The sequence below is a fragment of the Microcaecilia unicolor genome, chromosome 5 (assembly GCF_901765095.1).
Source record: "Microcaecilia unicolor chromosome 5, aMicUni1.1, whole genome shotgun sequence".
Taxonomy (NCBI): domain Eukaryota; kingdom Metazoa; phylum Chordata; class Amphibia; order Gymnophiona; family Siphonopidae; genus Microcaecilia; species Microcaecilia unicolor.
In genome coordinates this window covers 136,663,726-136,682,430 of record NC_044035.1, presented here as the reverse complement: position 1 = coordinate 136,682,430, position 18,705 = coordinate 136,663,726, and the positions used below count along the sequence as shown (strand labels likewise).

Here is an 18,705-nt window from a genome sequence, read left to right as displayed (position 1 = left end):
CGGATCGGCCCTCCCGCCTGCCCCCCGCTGAAAGGTACGGTGCGTTTCGGGGGGGGGGGGCGCCGTGCCCTGCACCCGGGGGGGGGGGGGTGCGCAGCGGTGACCCGCCCCGGGTGTCAGGCACCCTCGCTACGGCACTGGATTGGCCTGAGGCATATTTGCCAGCAACTCTGAGTGGTGCTGGTGCACTGCCTCTTGTCTTCCTTGTGGAGAGAGAGGTGGAATCCGTTTTGGGATAGAGTGAGTCTGTGAGGGAGAAGAAGCAGAAAATTGCTGAGAAGCATTATGCTGGTGAGAGGAGGAGGAGCTGGATCGGTTCCTATGAGTGGGAGGAGCTGTGTCAGTACAGAGGGGAGGGAGAAGAGCTCCCTGGTGCTGGTGCCGGTGCCCTGTGTCGGTGCAGAGGGGAGGGTTCAGTGCTAGTCTCTGGCTCCAGGGTCATCTTTGCTCTCTTGGGAGGAGGTAGAGCCATCCCTGATGATCCAGGGGGCCTACGTTGAAGCTGAGTCTGGGCACCAACAACTGAATCAGTGATTTGTGGTGGCAGAGACTGAGGAGAGGTAAACAGCTGCTGGGCAGGCTGTTGCTTCAGCAGAGCAAGGACACTCTCCAAGTTTTTTCCCTCCTTGTGTTTTCTCTTGGCTGCCGATTTCTTATCCAACTGATCTGAAGGGGAGGGCTGAGGTAAGTCGGGAACTGCTCTCATTTTAAGCTCTCTGATCTTCCTTGTGCAAGGGAGCATGCTAGCACAGTCTTTGCAGTTTGTATTTAAGTGTGCTTGCTTTTCCCAGACACAGCACACAATAGTCGTGTGGGTCTGAATTAGACATTTTTCCGTTGCAAGCCTTAAAGCCCTGTTTCCTCGGTGGCATGGCAGGGAAGAAAATGGCTGCTAAGTTAAATTCGTTGAGTAGGAATTATGCAGATGAAAACATACACTCGTTAAAGAAATACAAATATTGAAAGAAACCTGCACAGATAGTATACAAGATCGCAGGTCTAGCCGTCATGCGGAAAGAAAAAAACTGTTTAGGGGGCGGTCTTTCTGTGTATTTATACTGACCCGGGGAGCGGGGACCTGCACGGGGCACGTATGTAAATGACTTTTAATTTATGCTTTGCTACGGGTCCGGGTCAGTGACGTCACGGGAGAGTCACTTCACTGGTGTGGCTGCAAGATCTCTCTCCCTGTGCCAATCACTTCCGGTGAGTGTTATTCCACTGTGCAAGGTCTCTCGCGCTCTTCACCTCCCTCTGCTCCGCCCCCTTCTCCGCGTGCGCGCGCCGCATTCACTTACTACTTTGGGTCTTCTCTCTCGTGCACTGTCTAGATAGATCCTCTCTAGTCTGTGGCCGCCGTCGTTGCACTGATTGTGGGATCGGGCTGGATTTTCTGTTTTGTTGGGCTTTTGTTCCTCTTCCCACTGCCGAGTTTCTCTCGTCAGGTGCTGGAGCTCATAGGCTGTGCTTTTCGGCTGAGGAGCGGTGCAGTATGAAGTTGGGGGAGGGCTTTGGGTAAGTACGAATTCTCCCTGCTATAGTTAGGGTTCGGGGAGGGGGGTAGTGCTTGGGACACTCTTTCCCCCTGCTTTCAGACCTGCGCATGAAGCCCAGACGGAGTTTAGCATTCCCAGTTTGTCGAGGGCTTCATTCATCATAAGCAGTTTGTGAAGGACTTAGTGGAACCTTTCTTGTTGTTATGCCAAATTTCGATTGTGTTCACTCCGTTTGCACAGGCTGACTTTTAGGTTAGGTTTATTTTAAGTGAAAAGGAATTTTTTTTCCATGTCTTGCTCGCTATAAAAGGAGCAGCTGTGTAGTCACTTCAACTGGTGACATGTTTTGTTCTCATCTGGGCCTGCCCAAAAAATTGCAAGTATCTTTCTGATCTTAGCCATATAAGATCAAAAATACTTATTTAAATGCCCTTAAACAGTTTATGTTTTGTAATGCAATTCTTTAAAACTCTGTTTATCAGTAGTAGGTCAGTAAAGACGATTAGGATGAGAACATAACCTGTTTTAATATATATAGAGGGGAATAAAATTTCAGAATGAGCGTTATTTGTCTGTTTTTGTGTATGTAGAAATTGTAACCAGATTATGTTCAAATGTAATACTTTACTAATTTCCGAGAAAATACATGTAAAATCCATGTAACTTTTTTCTGTAGTTGTAAGGCACGTTTTTATATTTTGCTTGTAAAATGTTTTGCTAGTACACTCGAAATGTGTAACATGTTGTGGGTTTATTATCCATAAACAGCAAAAGTAATCAGCAGTAACATAGCTGTAGAAAGCAAATATTTTCATATTGGCCTTTTTTGGTGTCAACAAGTTGTTAGATTCTTGAGGGTGCACAGTTGTAGTTTTCCTTTCCAAAGAAATCCGTTGATAAAGATTTTCTTTTTGTTATTGTTCAGCGTTTTACATACTTTTCAGCTTTTCATGTTCAAGGTTAATGAGTTTTCAACATATGGTAGGATTTTGCTTATAGAATTCTGCTGCTACTGTGTGTTTTGCAGGAACTAAAAGGCATGCAACTACTTGTATGTTTTGTTTACAGCCTTCTCATTTAATGTTTCATTTAGAAATCACATTTTTGTGGTTGAACTATTTGTCGCCTAACTTTTCTTTTTATACTGAAAGCTTGTCAGAGATGTTAGTGCAGTAAAAATAGCAGCTAAAGATTTTGACTCTAATTTCTCCAAAGCTAAAAATCTTAGAATTGTTCCTGATGGTATTTTTTTTTTTTGCTTATTGTATTTTAAATGAGGTAGTAGTGTTGCTTAGGTTAGCTTAGTTTGCTCTTCCATAAATGACATGTTTAATGTGGTATTATCATTGATTTACATTTTTAATGCTTTTTAAAAGCTGCTTTACAGTGGTGGTCTGAAAAACACTTTTCAGTTGGCCTGATCCTTGGCTTACTTTGATCTTAATTTTTGTTACTTTATTGTTTCCTTATATACAATAGGCTAGAAAATACGCCATACAATATTGCTTGAGCAGCTAAAGTTATTTCTCCTGTTTCAAATAGTCTCTTCTGGGCTGTTTTGAGGATGATGTGCTGGCATGGGCCAGGAGATGAGAGCGTGAAGGCATGGCCTCCTACTAGGCCAACAGAGTGAGAACATGGGTAATGGATATGGGAGGAGGCTTCTGGGAAGAGAGATTGGGAGATGGAAGTAACAAACCTTCTCAGAAATTTTAAGAAACTGAATGGAGTAAATAAAAAGTTAATTTTTTTTCCTTGGAGCCAAACTTTTCTATTAGTTTGCAGGAGTGGAAAAGATTATATGTATTTTTTTATATAAAAGAGGAAAAAACAGTATTTGCTCCACACATGTCTCCTGTTTTGCTATCTTTTATTCAGGCCTTCCTGTCAGGTTACTGTGGTGTAATATTCTGAATATGTCAATGCAGTTTGTGATGGCATTTGCTCAGTAGAAACAAGGCATAGTTATGTTTACAGTGGTTTGAGTGATAAGCAGCAAAGTAGGTGGAGAGCCTAACCCACATTTTTATTTAGAAAGTTGTCCTGTCATTAATTGAAATGTATATAGATAGAATGGGACAGAACCCCAGTATAACCCCAGTATAAAGTATATACCTCCAGTTCTTCTAACTGATACTTTTGGCTAACATAAACACCCCAATAATGGATCCAGGGCAGAATTAGAATACCCCCTTTTATAAATCATATAAAAGAATGTTCAGATTTAATGTCACCTCAACAACGGTTTAAATCCTTCCTATCAATGCACTCTGTAAAGTAATGCAAAACCCTGGAAAAAAAAAACCACATAGCAAACCTGGTTGGCCAAACCAGCAGTTAACACTCGGAACCCACACATAACCTGGTCTAAGAAAAGCAGATATTGTCCTCTAGAACACTAATACCCTGCCTGTTGGGAGGTACAGAATGTGCTGGACCTCTACATGTGCTACACAGAAAGTACGTGCTAGTGGATTGCTAGTTCTCTGTGAAAGTACAGACACTGACACTCACCAAACCCAGAATAACAGACCACAGACTAGGAGTAGAAACTGAATTGGAAACACGAAGAAACCAGACTGCATGCACTGCTACATTGGAAAAGTAGAAGCAGAAATGCATCTTCTCTTGCTTGATCAGAAATGCATATTTCCCAAAACTAATAGAGGCAATCAAAAGCTTACCACAAAAGAATGAGCAGGAAACCGCCCCCCCCCCCCCCACACACAAAATCTGGGGAAGCAGTAGAATCAACAACCATATACAGGGTGGAGGAGTGGCCTAGTGGTTAGGGTGGTGGACTTTGGTCCTGGGGAACTGAGGAACTGAGTTCGATTCCTGGCACAGGCAGCTCCTTGTGACTCTGGGCAAGTCACTTAACCCTCCATTGCCCCATGTAAGCCGCATTGAGCCTGCCATGAGTGGGAAAGTGCGGGGTACAAATGTAACAAAAAAAAATATGTTCACAGCTTTCCATCCAGTTAATTTTTTTTAAAAATCAGTATTTTTGACAGTGTTAGGTCACTTAAATATGCAGAGAGAGAGAGTTCATTAGAAGTTGTAGCTGATAACGTTTTCGTTGGACAGTTATCTGCAACTCATTCGACCTTTTATTTCTGTCTATAAAATAGAAATACCACCAAAATTTTGTTGAGAAATCCATGGTCAGCTAAAACAAACATGTAAGGTCGTTGCTCCCCCTCCCCTTCCCATCAAAGCCAGCCTTGATTTGATTTGTATTGCATATGCTTTAGGAAATAAGTATTTCGAAAGCTTTTCTTGCATAGCTATCTTACTGTTGTGTGTCTAAACTGGGGTGTTACTTTACTGATTGTTATCAGAAACTGGTTTTAGCACCATTTTGAAGCATAGTGTGACTGCAGCACAAACATTTGAAGAGTGACTTGAGAGGATGGGATAAGGATCTGCAGAACAACACCTTGTTATCAGAAGTTCCTGCAGCTCTCAGGCTAGTGTGTGATTGTAAAGCTTGAATAGTGCCCACAGAGAATCACATTCAAGAGACTTTACAGTTGTTATATAAAGACAAGTAATAAACATAGTAAAGTGGAAAAAAAAAACCTAGCAATAGACACAGTAGAATTGATGGTGCCCAGAAATAATAAATCACTTCATTATGGAATCCGTACAAATAAAATGCGCAACAGTGTGCTAAAATGTATATAGAATCGGACAGAGCCCTAACAGAAATTCTGCATCTCCAGTTCTGTAAACTGATACTCTGCCCACAAAACCACTCTGATAATAATAGATGCAGAACAGAATTAGGATGCTCTTCTTTATTTTTCATTATATATATAAAAGAAAGGGAAATGGGACTTGATATACCGCCTTTCTGAGGATTTTGCAACTACATTCAAAGCGGTTTACATATATTCAGGTACTTATTTTGTACCAGGGGCAATGGAGGGTTAAGTGACTTGCCCAGAGTCACAAGGAGCTGCAGTGGGAATCAAACTCAGGGCCAGATGCACTAAACTAAAGAAGGCTTTAACCACCTTTTAACGACCCTTCAAGGAACAGTTTTCCTACCCTGGCATGCATTAAAGCAGCAAACCAAAAGGGAATGCAGATGAGCAAATTGTGTAGAAACACTATTGAAATGAGATGCACTAAAGTTTTCCGCCTGCCCTAACACTGGAAAACTAAGGGAAAGCTTAACGAGAGGTCTGTACCTCTCGTTAGGGCTGCCCGGCTAAAAACATTGATGTAAAAACAAAAAAAAAAATTGCGAAGGGGGCAAAAAGGCACTTCAGGAGCGTCCTTTATTGACGCCCGAGGTCGCCGTTGCTCCCCACTCCCCCTACATTGAAAAGTTAAAAAAAAAAAAAAAAGGATCGGGAGGGGGCAAAGGCACTCGTCAGGAGTGTCCTTCATGGACGGCCTTGCCCCCCTTCCCACCCGAGGTCGCCCCGGCCCCCCTCCCTCTCTCTCTGTTCCTCTCTTTCTCCCACAGGCCCGCTCCCCCTTCCACTGGGCCCCCCTCCGTCTTACCGGGCCCGTGCAGCACCTCTCACCTCTGTGTGAAGGCGCTGCATGGGCAAGAAGAACAGTTGATCGCCTCTTCGCTGTCTTCAGATGTCTCTCCTTTCCTTCTGGGCCTGCCCCCGTCTGACGAGGTTAGTGTGTGTGTGTGCCAAAATAACCTTCATGTTATATAACCATCTCTCTGGCCTCATGTGCAACTTTGTTTTTTAGAGTGGAGTAGCCTAGTGGTTAGTGCAGTGGACCTCGATCCTGGGGAACTGAGTTCGATTCCCACTGCAGCTCTTTGTGACTCTGGGCAAATCACTTAACCCTCCATTGCCCCTGGTACAAAATAAGTACCTGAATATATTGTAAACCGCTTTGAATGTAGTTGCAAAAACTCAGAAAGGCAGTATATCAAGTCCTATTTCCCTTTCCCTTTAGTCTCCTTAATTTCTAGTTCTTCTTACTCTCTTACCTATCTTTACTTTCCTTGTCATCAAGCAGATGAAGCCATTACGTATGAGTTGTGTCCACCAACCAGCAGGGGGAGATAGAGAACACTCAACTTTTCACAGTGCCTCATGGCCAGCCAGCTCCACTGCCTCTTCAGTATTCTCTATCTCCCCAAGCAGGGTGGCTGTAGCTTCTTCGAGCTCCATCAAAAGTCTGCCTGGGGGTGGCTCCTGGCTTGCCAGTTGTTAGCCGGGGTGTTAGAGGCTATAGCAGCTTCACTTTGAAGGCACATAGGTTAGCCCTTTCCGTGCCTTACCCATGCCCCTGTGGATGTGGACATATTAACTTGCTTTTCCCTGTCCTTTCCCACTCAGTGGATGCAGGCACATTGGTTCGCCTTTCCCTGCCTTTCCCACTCATCTGAGCCTCCGGAGTTCTTATTACCTCTGCTTTCCTCACAGCATTAAAAAAAAAAAAAAAAATGGAACAGAGGTTTTCCTTTGATTCTTCAATGGGACCGGAGCTGTGATACTCGGTCCGGTGAGGTAAGAGTGTTTTCTAACTCCTCCAGGGTGGGCCCGCGATCGGGGTGTTTTTGGCGCGAAACCGCCACTTTGAATTTTCCTGCCTTTTCGGCTGCAGAGAATGTAAAGCGCTGTTCCCGGTGTGGCAAGCGCAAATCAACAGCGGGGCTCTGTAAATTGTGCTGTACAGGTGTAAGAGCTGGCCCGAGCATGGCGAGTGATGATTCTTCCCGCTCAGAGCTGGCAGCGGACGCCATTTTGAATTCTCCGCATGGCGCGGCCTCCGTAGAGACGGAGAGCCCTGAGCCCGGGGAGGGACCTCGAATTGAGGCTATTCAAGGAGCGGCTAGCCCCGGACGGGATCTGGGTGCCCAGGGCGAGTTTTTCTCCCCTGATTTTGTGTTGTTATTGCATAAAGCATACATGCTGAAAAGAGCTCTCCCTCAAGGGTCGTCTGAGGCCCCTTCTATTGTTCCTCCCCTGGTGGATTCTGGCCTGGGACTGCCCGCTGAGGCTATTTTCCCTGATAATTGGCATAAAGAAAAGCGTAGAAGGGCTAATTTCCCTTCAGATTGTGGTGCACCTCCTCCTCTCTTCCCCCCCCCCCCCCCGTGGTCAGGCTGTGAGGATTCGGAGAGTTCTGGCAGGCCTTCGTGGTCTGAGGAGCCAGAGTCAGGTGCAGAATTACCACAGGATCTGGATGATCCCTCCGCGGTGAGGATTTTCCACCGTGATGAGCTGCCAGTGCTTATTTCAGATGCCCTACAGGTCCTTTCTATTGAAGAGCCTGACAGTGGCACGGCCTCCTCTGTGAATCCTAGGATGGCTAGTACCAAAAAGCCTGCTCAAGCCTTTCCTTTGCATGACTCCATCCAAGAGCTTATTTCCGCTCACTGGGCTGACCCCAAGGGACCTTTGAAAGTTTCCAGGGCTATGGGGCAATTATACCTTCTGCGTGAGGAGCATTTGGCTCGCTTTGCAAGGCCTAAAGTAGATGCCCTAGTCACTGCGGTGACAAAGAGAACTACCCTCCCTGTGAAAGGAGGAGTTGCCCTGAAGGATATACAAGACCGTAGGCTGGAAGCAGCACTTAAACGGTCCTTTGAAATTGCAGGTCTTACTGTTCGGGCATCTGCATGCAGTTATGCTGCTAGAGCCTGCCTGGCGTGGTTGCAACAGGCAGTGGAACAGCCCGGAGATGGGGCGGAGCCCTTCACGGATGTGGCTCCACGGCTGGAGTCGGCCTTGTCCTTTTTGGCTGATGCCCTTTATGATATTGTCAGAGCTTCGGCTAAACAAATGGCAGTAGCAGTGGTGGCTCGCCGTCTTATTTGGCTACGACATTGGGCAGCGGACATGGCCTCTAAGCAAAGGTTGGTGAAGTTGCCCTTTAAAGGCCTTCTCCTATTTGGTGAGGAGTTGGAAAAAAAAATTGTTAAAGGCCTAGGAGATCCTAAACCCCAGCGCTTGCCCAAAGATAGGCCGAGGCCTTCCTCCAAGGGCCAGGCGGTCCACTCCTCTTATAGACCTCGCTTCCGTGAAGCTAGAAGGTATTGCCCGGGGCGTTCTGCTGGGTTCACTTCTCGTGCCCGTTTTTCAGCAGAGGAACTCCTTTCGCTCAGACAAGCGTTCCGCAGCCACCAGCTCTAGGCCTGGAGTTCAGGGGCGACCCTCTCAATGATGGTGCGCCGGCCCCCTCCTCGCTTCCTGTCATCGGAGGATGTCTTTCCCTCTTTGTCGAGGAGTGGGCCAATATTTCCTCAGATCAGTGGGTTCTGGACCTGATCAGAGATGGCTACAGAATTGAATTCAACGGCTACAGAATAGAATTCAACGTCCCAGTAAGAGACGTGTTTGTGGAGTCCTGATGCGGTTCTGCCGCCAAACGGCCGATACTGTTGGATTATTTGTAGTAAATAATTAGCAGATTTTAGTACACACAGCTTCAGCTTTAGAAATGTTAATTTCTTTCTTCATCTCTCTCTCATTCACCCCTGAATAATTCACTGCTGAGTCACTTTAAAGTTGAAGTAACAAAACATCTGTTTACTCACAGTTTGTAGTTAGATTATAATCAGACAGGCTTATATATACATATTACTATACATTTGTATTATCAGCTCCTTCCATGTGCTTAGATGGTAATGGATGCTCACACCACCATAGATCCTCTCAGGTTAGGAGAGATCATGAGCTCCATGTGCTCCATGTGCTGCATCTGCTGTGTCTAACCCCCACAGGAAGTTACATAGCTGTGTGACCTCTCTAAGTAATTCACATCAGAGGTCACAGAGTAATCACAGAGAAATAATAGGTGACAGGCAATGCATGTAAAATACAATTACATTCCAACAAACCCCTTCTCATGCATAACTGTCATGCAATTATTTATTCATACAAAGTCCAAGCTTTATACGCAGATTCACAAAATGTTCTCTGGGTAACGGTTTGGTCATGATGTCAGCTGTCATCTCACTGTTGTGACAATAGTGTAGACTGATGACCCCTTCTTTCGCCAACTCTCGCACGTTGTGGTATTTCGTTGCGATGTGCTTGGTGCGTGACTGAACCTTGTCATTCTGTGACAGTCGGATGCAGCTCTGATTATCTTCCATTAACTGGATTGGTCTCTTTTCAGCTATTCCAAAATCCAGCAAAAGTTTTTCAATCCACATCAGTTCTCTGCACGCTTCCGATACGGCCACATATTCAGCTTCTGTAGAAGACAAACTCACAATACTTTCTTTATGACTGGCCCATGAAATTTGTACATTTCCATACATAAACACATATCCACTTGTGGATTTATAATCAGAATGATCCCCTGCCCAATCTGAATCACAGTAACATATTAGTTTTGGATTACTATTGGCTGAAATCTTTAATTTACAATCAATGGTACCCTTTAAATACCTTACCATCCTTTTAACTGCAGTCCAATCTGATTTGGTAGGTGAGCTGACCCTTCTGCTCAAAATTCCTACTGCATTTGCTATATCAGCCCTGTATGTGGTAGCTAGATATAAAAGTTTACCTATGGCTGATCTATATTGGATGTTATCTGGTAAAGGTTCTCTTACTGTTTCATCCTTCAGAAAATCAGTGATCATGGGAGTGCTTACAACTTGGGCATCTTGCATACCTAAACTTTCAATAAGCTCATTTATTTTCTGCTTCTGGCTTAGAAGATAAGAACCATAATTTTGTTTCTCAATTTCTATACCAAGATAGTATGACACATTACCAAGTTCTTTTATCTCAACATTGTGGTTTAAACATTTTACAATGTCCTTGTACTCTTGCTCACTTTTGCTTGCAATGAGCAGATCATCAACAAAAGCTAAAATGTATGCATATTGTCCATTTGTGCACCTAGTGTACAAGCATTTATCTGCTTCACCTTGCTTAAATTCTAAATTTGTCAATATTTCATGCAATTTGTCATTCCAACATTTCGCACTTTGCTTTAATCCATAAAGACCTTTGTTTAATTTACACACTAGCTGTCTTTGTTTTGTATTTATGAAACCTGTTGGCTGTTCCATGTACAAGTCTTCAGTTATATCTCCGTGAAGAAACGCTGTTTTCACATCAACGTGGTTGACTTGCATGCCTTTTGAGACTGCAATGCTCAGAAGTGTTCTGATTGTCGTGTGTTTCACTACAGGTGCAAACACTTCATCAAAATCTTCTCCATATTTTTGAAGATATCCCTTTGCCACTAATCTTGCTTTATACCTTTCCACTTTTCCTTGTGCATTCCTTTTTAACTTGAATACCCATTTGCATCCTATAGCTTTCTTGCCAGGAGGTAATTTTGTAAGAATCCAAGTATTATTTTTATCCAATGCATCAATTTCTTCTTGTGCAGCTTTATGCCATTCAGCAGCTTCTTCTGCTGGCATTTTCTCAATCTCATCCCATGTTAAGGGCTCTTGAGCTTCTGCTGACTTTGTTAAGTAAGACAGTCTTGGGGGTGGAACACCTTTGTTTTCCCTGGATGAGCGTCTGACAACAGGTTGGTCTGACCTTTCCGCATCCTCTAAATCTGAGAGTTCTTCTCCAATTGATTCCCCTTCTCCAACTGTACTGTCTTCTGCAATGATCCTTTCTGTGTCTGCTTCCTCTGCCTGTTCCTCGTTAGATACAGATGAGTTGCTTTCAGACATCTGCCTTGGTATGGCATTTATATACACTGGCATGTCTATTATGGTTCTAGTTTCATATTCTGGATGATAAGGCTCATCTGGGATAATCCAGCCTTTATCAACCCTTTTGTTTTCATCAAAATATGTAACATGTCTTATGCCAACAATGCCAGTTTTCAGATTCAAAATTCTATATCCTTTGTGTCCTGGAGCATAGCCAACTAAATGCCCCTTTCTGTTGTGGAATCCAGCTTATGCCTTCTTTGCTTTGGTACATGAGCATATGCTGTACTTCCAAATGTTCTTATGTGTGACAGGTTTGGCTTCCTACCATGCCATGTCTCATGTGGTGTGCGCTCAGCGCCTTTAGTTGGCATTCTGTTTTGTAGGTACACTGCTGTGAGAATGGCTTCCCCCCATAGTCTTTTAGGGAGATTGCTATCTGACAGCATACATCTGGTCATTTCCACAAGTGACCTAAATTTTCTCTCTGCAACAGAATTTTGCTCTGGTGTATAAGCTACTGTTGTGATATGCTGAATGCCTTCTTGTTCTAGTAATGTGCGCATGCTTTGTGAAGTGAACTCACCACCATTGTCGGTCTGAAGAACCTTTGGTTTTCTTTCAAATTTATTGCTCACCATGGCTACGTATTTCTTCAGCATGTCTGTGACTTGACTTTTTTCTTTCAGCAAATAGGCCACACAATATCTAGAGAAATCATCCAAGAATATTAGCACAAATCTGTTATTTCCCAATGATGGGATATTAAACGGTCCACATAAGTCACTGTGTATTAAGTCCAGTACTTTATTACTCCTATTTCCTGTGTATGCAGGAAATGAGGGTCTCACACCTTTTTGAGTAACACAGTCTATGCATTTCTCCATTTTACCAGCATTTGCACTTATCTGAATGCCGGTGGCCAGTTGCTTACTGTAAAGATCCTGGATCACCTTAGAATCACGATGTCCCAGGCGGCGGTGCCAGATTTCCAGACTACATTTACCATCATTCTTCCTTACTTGCGCCATATGTGAGGCTTCACCTGAAATGTTCAGCTTATAAACATCATTATGCATAAAAGCTTCAGCATACACTTCATCATTTTTAGAGATTGTGCACTTACTGTTTTCAAAATGAATCACAAATCCCTTCTTATCTAATGTAGATACACTAAGCATATTGCAAACTGCTTGGGGAATATACAAGACATCACTTACAGGAATTTCTTTAACTTCATTAGACACTTTGCATTTTAAGAATCCAATACCTTTTGCTTGGATCTTAGCAGTCCCTGCGTTTGCAGTTTTAAGAATACCTTCCTCTGGACACATTTCCTGAAAGAAATCCTTAGAATTGGTTAAATGGCATGTGCTCCCCGAATCCAAAATCCAAGTACTTTCATTTGAATTATTATTTACCATAGTCAAAGATTTTTCTGCCATTAGAAAACCCTTGTGTTTATCTTTGTCCTTCATACATTTCCTGGTTTGAAAATTCTTTAGTTCCATTGGCTTAGGTGAGCTAGAGGGAGTGTTTTGTGTTTCCTTACACCATTTAGATACATGTCCCTCCTTTCCACATGAGTAGCAAATCAGCTTGCCCTTGGGTGGAGTTTTCCCATAGCTCCGCCTTCCTCTGTTCTTTGCCAAGAAATTTGTTTCATTTCTCTCTGACTGACTTTGAGAACACATCTCCTCAGAATCATTTATTATGCATTCCTGCCTTAGTTTTGATGTTGCCTGTTCAAAAGATTGCCCTTCAATGGCCTCATTTACAGACCTAAAAACATCAAACTTCTTTGATAGTGAGGTAAAAAGAAATGCTCTTTTCAATGCATCACACATGGGAATTCCAGAAAGTTCTAGCTTTTGAAATGAAGACATAAGATGCATAATGTGATCATTACATTTACTTTTATCCCTTAATTTGGTCTCATTTAACTCTGCTAACCAAATTGGTTGCTGCTTTGCATATGTAGTTGCATACATAGTTCTCAGTTTATATAAAATGTCCTTTGGTGTATCTTTTCCCTCCACTAATATGGCTTGTTTCTCTGAGAGAGCTTCCAAAAGCATGCACTTCACATAATAGTTTGCATTGTCCCATTCAGCCATATTTTCATCTGTTCTGTCTTGGTCTAAGCATATATTTAATCCTTTTGCTCGAAGGAGACATATAAATCTTAGTTCCCATTGCTGATAATTAAACTCAGTTAATCTAGGCACCTTGAGAGAATAGAACAATGGTGAATTTCTTCCCTCAGCCATTTTCTTAGCCTTCTGTCTGCTGTGTGGGGGGAGAGAGAGACAGACTGAATCTTTCCTTTAAAACTTAAGAGAAAAATGTGGCCTTTTTTTCTGCCTGGTAATATTTCTCTTCTTTTTCAATTCCTGGACCCTGGGCCCATAACCCTTTTGTTGGATTATTTGTAGTAAATAATTAGCAGATTTTAGTACACACAGCTTCAGCTTTAGAAATGTTAATTTCTTTCTTCATCTCTCTCTCATTCACCCCTGAATAATTCACTGCTGAGTCACTTTAAAGTTGAAGTAACAAAACATCTGTTTACTCACAGTTTGTAGTTAGATTATAATCAGACAGGCTTATATATACATATTACTATACATTTGTATTATCAGCTCCTTCCATGTGCTTAGATGGTAATGGATGCTCACACCACCATAGATCCTCTCAGGTTAGGAGAGATCATGAGCTCCATGTGCTCCATGTGCTGCATCTGCTGTGTCTAACCCCCACAGGAAGTTACATAGCTGTGTGACCTCTCTAAGTAATTCACATCAGAGGTCACAGAGTAATCACAGAGAAATAATAGGTGACAGGCAATGCATGTAAAATACAATTACATTCCAACAGATACTCCATCTACTTTGTGGTGCTGCGAAAAGGTGGGTCTTTTCGCCCTATTCTGGACTTAAAAGAATTAAACAAGTCCCTGAGAGTGCGGCATTTCCACATGGGAACCCTGCGCTCTGTCATTGCGGCGGTACAGCCAGGAGAGTTTCTCATGTCTCTAGACCTGAAAGAAGCTTACTTGCACATACCAATTTGGCCCCCGCACCAGACGTTTTTGAGGTTTGCGGTGTTGGGAAAACATTTCCAGTTCCGGGCCTTGCCTTTTGGCCTCGCCACAGCTCCCCGAACCTTTTCCAAGGTAATGGTGGTAGTAGCTGCTTTGCTCAGGCGAGAAGGTATCAGGGTTCACCCATACCTAGACGACTGGCTCATCAGAGCAGACTCTGTAACAGAGAGCTATCAAGCTACAGCCAGAGTGGTCTCAGTACTTCAATCTCTAGGCTGGGTCGTCAATATGGCCAAAGGTCACCTGACCCCCTCGCAATCTCTAGAATATTTGGGGGCCAGGTTCGACACAGACTCGGGCTAGGTATACCTACCCGAGCTAAGGTGGTGCAAGCTTCAGAATCGGGTCCGTCTGCGCCTGAGGATGCCCCGCCCGCGAGCTTGGGACATTGTCCAGCTGCTGAGATCGATGACAGCCACATTGGAAGTGGTGCCCTGGGCGAGAGCGCACCTGAGACCTCTACAGTATTCCCTACTTCAAAGATGGTCTCCAGTTTCTCAGGATTATCAATGCAGACTTTCTTGGTTCCCTGCGGCCCGACTCAGCATGGAGTGGTGGCTCTCAGACAGCATGCTGCGGCGAGGAATGCCGCTGGCGCTCCCCGATTGGTGTCTAGTAGTGACAGATGCCAGCCTGAAGGGCTGGGGTGCACATTGCAAGGGGAAGCATGCCCAGGGTCTATGGACACCCGAGGAGTCGGAGTGGTCCATCAACCGCCTGGAGTTGAAAGCGGTGTTTCAGGCGCTTCTGGCCTTTCAAGTGACCCTGGAAGGATTGGTTGTCAGAGTGATGTCGGACAACACGACAGCAGTGGCCTACATCGACAAGGCGGCACTCAGTGCAGAGCACTGGCCGCGCAGGCCGAACAGATTTGCCACTGGGCCGAGCTGCATCTTCAGCTTCGTCTGCTAGTTCCCATTCTGCTGGATCGATCTGATGCCTGCTTAGATAATCGGCTTGCACGTTGCTCTGACCTGCAATGTGAGCTGCCAACTGTTGGCAGCTCACATTGCAGGTCAGAGCAACGTGCAAGCCGATTATCTAAGCAGGCATCAGATCGATCCAGCAGAATGGGAACTAGCAGACGAAGTATTCCTGCAGATATGTGCCAAATGGGGCAAGCCCGTGATGGATCTTATGGCGACAAGTTCAAATGCCAAAGTCCCGTGCTTCTTCAGCAGACGGAGAGACCCTCGCTCGGCAGGGTTGGATGCCTTGACTCAGCCCTGGCCTCCGGGCCTACTATATATGTTCCCTCCGTGGCCCTTGATAGAGCGCGTGCTCCTGCGGATTCGGCTGCACCCAGGAGAAGTGGTCCTCATCGCCCCGGATTGGCCCAGGAGGCCTTGGTATGCGGACCTCCGACAGATGCTAGTGGAGGATCCCCTTCCTTTACCTCTGGTACCGAACCTGTTGTCACAGGGCCCGGTAGCCATGGAGGACGCCTGCCGCTTTGGTCTTATGGCATGGCGATTGAGAGGGCGCAATTGAGGGACAAAGGCTATTCAAACACAGTCATTTCCACTCTCCTGCAGGCCCGCAAGCGTTCCACTTCCGTGGCTTATGCCAGGATTTGGCGCCAGTTTGAGTCTTGGTGTGCTTCAAAAGCGATCACACCCATGCGGGCTCCTGTCTCGCCGATTTTGGACTTTTTGCAGGATGGTGTACAAATAGGCTTGGCCTGTAATTCCCTGCGGGTGCAAGTGGCAGCGTTGGCCTCCCTTCGTGGTAAGGTTGAAGGCGTGTCTTTAGCTGCTCATCCAGATGTGGCACGGTTTCTTAGTGGGGTGCTTCGGCTCCGGCCTTCCGTGCGAGCACCCTGTCCAGCTTGGAACCTGGGGCTAGTTTTGAAGGCCCTGCAGGCTTCTCCTTTTGAGCCGCTTCAGCGAGCATCGGAGAAAGATTTGACACTAAAGACCGTTTTTCTTGTGGCCATTACTTCGGCGAGACTGGTGTCAGAGCTCCAGGCGCTGTCCTGTAGAGACCCATTTCTGCAATTCTCAGAGTCCGGGGTCATGGTTCGGACCGTGCCTTCCTTCATGCCTAAGGTGGTTTCAGCGTTTCACCTAAACCAGCCTATTTTCTTGCCCTCCTTCGATAAGGAGGAGTTTCCAGAATCTTTTGGGCAGTTGCAACTGTTGGATGTGCGCAGGACTCTGCTGCAGTATCTGCGAGTTACTATCTCTTTCAGGATCTATGATTATCTGTTTGTTTTACTATCAGGTCCTCGCAGAGGGTCTCCAGCGTCTAAAGCCACTATTGCCCGCTGGCTCAAACTACTACTTAACTACTACTTAACATTTCTAGAGCGCTACTAGGGTTACGCAGCGCTGTACAATCAAACTATCTTTTCAGCTTATCTGCTTGCCGGCCGGTCTCCGCCTGTAGCCTTTAAGGCGCATTCTACCAGAGCGATTTCTTCCTCTTGGGCTGAAACTGGAGCACTCTCTCGGCAAGAGATATGCAGTGCAGCAACATGGGCTTCTAAGCTCTCTTTTGCCTGACATTACAGGCTGGATGTGGCTGCTAGGAGGGATGCACATTTTGGAGCACAAGTGCTAACGCGTGGTGTGACCTGTTCCTACCCAATATAGGGATTGCTTGGTTACATCCCATATGTAATGGCTTCATCTGCTTGATGACAAGGAAGGGAAAATTAGGTTCTTACCTTGGTAATTTTCTTTCCTTTAGTCATAGCAGATGAAGCCATGAGCCCTCCCTGTATGATTGTCTGTGTGCTGTGAATCTGTTTCAGGTTCTGTTCTTGTTTCCTGAAGTTCCTTCCTTGGGAGAAAGTTGGAAAACAGTCAGGATTCATGTTCACTTATAGGAGGATGAGTCCATTCCCTCCAGTTTGTTTTGGAGGATGTTTATTCCCTCCAGGAGGTTGCGTGTATCCCCCCCAGTTATACAATAAGGAGGACGAGTTTATTCCGTCCAGGAGAATGTGTTCATTCCCTCCTTTTGAGTTCATGCCCTTGTTAAGGGGACATCGTTTGCTGTGAGGAAAGTTCATGTTATTCCCATTGCGGTTTGCCATACTGCTTTGGAAGCTTCAAATACTGAAGAGGCAGTGGAGCTGGCTGGCCATGAGGCACTGTGAAAAGTTGTGCTCTCTATCTCCCCCTGCTGGTCGATGGACACAACCCATACGTAATGGCTTCATCTGCTATGACTAAAGGAAAGAAAATTACCAAGGTAAGAACCTAATTTTCCCTTTTTGACATGTATTTCTGCAGTCACTTTGCAATTTCAAGGGTAAAAGGTCATGGATTTGATATTCTGCCGTTCTCTGATACAACCAATGTGGTTTACATTTTATTATAGGCAGGGACTTTCAGTACATGAGACTCAGTTTTTTCCATCTCAAAGCAAACATTTGTGGTTTTATACTTGGGAAATTTCAAATTTAGATTTAACACCCAGAGCCTTGCTATGTCTTTTTTTTTTTTTTTAGTTCCTTATAAATAGTGGGCTGGGATCAGCTAAGTTAATATATGAAGGCAGGGAATGAACCTGTAGCTCCATTTTGAATGGTTCTGTATGGGCAGGCCATATCGAAAAACCAAGAAATCAGGTTTCTCCAAATACTTGAATCTTTTCTTTGATAAAAAAAAACCCTAATACAGTGGTTCTCAAACCTGGTCGTGGAGATACCCCAGCCAGTCAGGTTTTCAGGATATCCACCATGAATATGCATGAGAGAGATTTGCATGCAGTAGAGGTAGTGCATGCAAATATTTCTCTAATATATTCATTGTGGATATCATGAAAACCTCCAGGTGCCTCCAGGACCAGGTTTGGGAACCTGTGCCCTAATACAATAGATTATCTTGTCTGTGAGATCTGCATTCATGCTTTAAAAAAAAATCCTTTAACAATAGTTCTCTTAGGACCTCTTTTATCAAGCTGCACTAGTGGTTCCCTCATGGCAATGCCTACGGAGCCTATTCAGAGTAAATGCATTTTGTCAGCATTGCCATATCGGGGACCTCTAGAGCGGCTTGATAAGAGGCCCTTAGTGAAGGTGTATCCAATTCAGAGTTTTGGGCTGTACAGACTTACAGATAAACATAATAATGGGAGGTCAAAAACCAGATGGAAATATAAATCTTAAAATGTCTGATGAAACAAGAGACGTGTCAGGAATAGGAGAAGATAAATGCTGAAATTAAACATCTGTTGGACAACTGTGCATTCCATACTTGTAAGTCTAGATTATAGAAATAACAGTTTTAGCAGTCTGATTGAAAAATATTAGGACCATTGAATGTAGAGATTCTAAAAATAAAACAATTGCTTTCAAACTTATTTTTTTAATGTAGTGGTAATACTTTTTTTTTGTTTTGTTTTTTGAGTAGATTCTTTGTCAGAACTCTTCAGCTCTCTATTGTGGGCTATTTCCAGTCAGAGGTGTGTGTATGTATCTTGACAGTGGAAATAAAAGGGTATGGAAGTACCTCAGTACATTATTATCTACCCCTTGA

The 18,705-nt window shown here is 44.4% G+C and overlaps 1 protein-coding gene across 2 annotated transcripts in view; it reads left to right on the top strand.

Moving 5' to 3' along the window:
- The first annotated feature begins 381 nt into the window (after positions 1 to 381).
- BMPR1A (bone morphogenetic protein receptor type 1A) overlaps positions 382 to 18,705 on the top strand; it is a 293,381-nt gene continuing 275,057 nt past the window's right edge. Inside the window, exon 1 of one of the 2 annotated variants that reach the window (XM_030203356.1) lies at positions 382 to 684. The gene's annotated coding sequence lies outside the window, so the exon portion shown is untranslated. Of the gene's footprint in view, positions 685 to 1,321; positions 1,516 to 18,705 lie in introns of those variants that run through there. The other variant, XM_030203355.1, reaches the window with a different exon arrangement.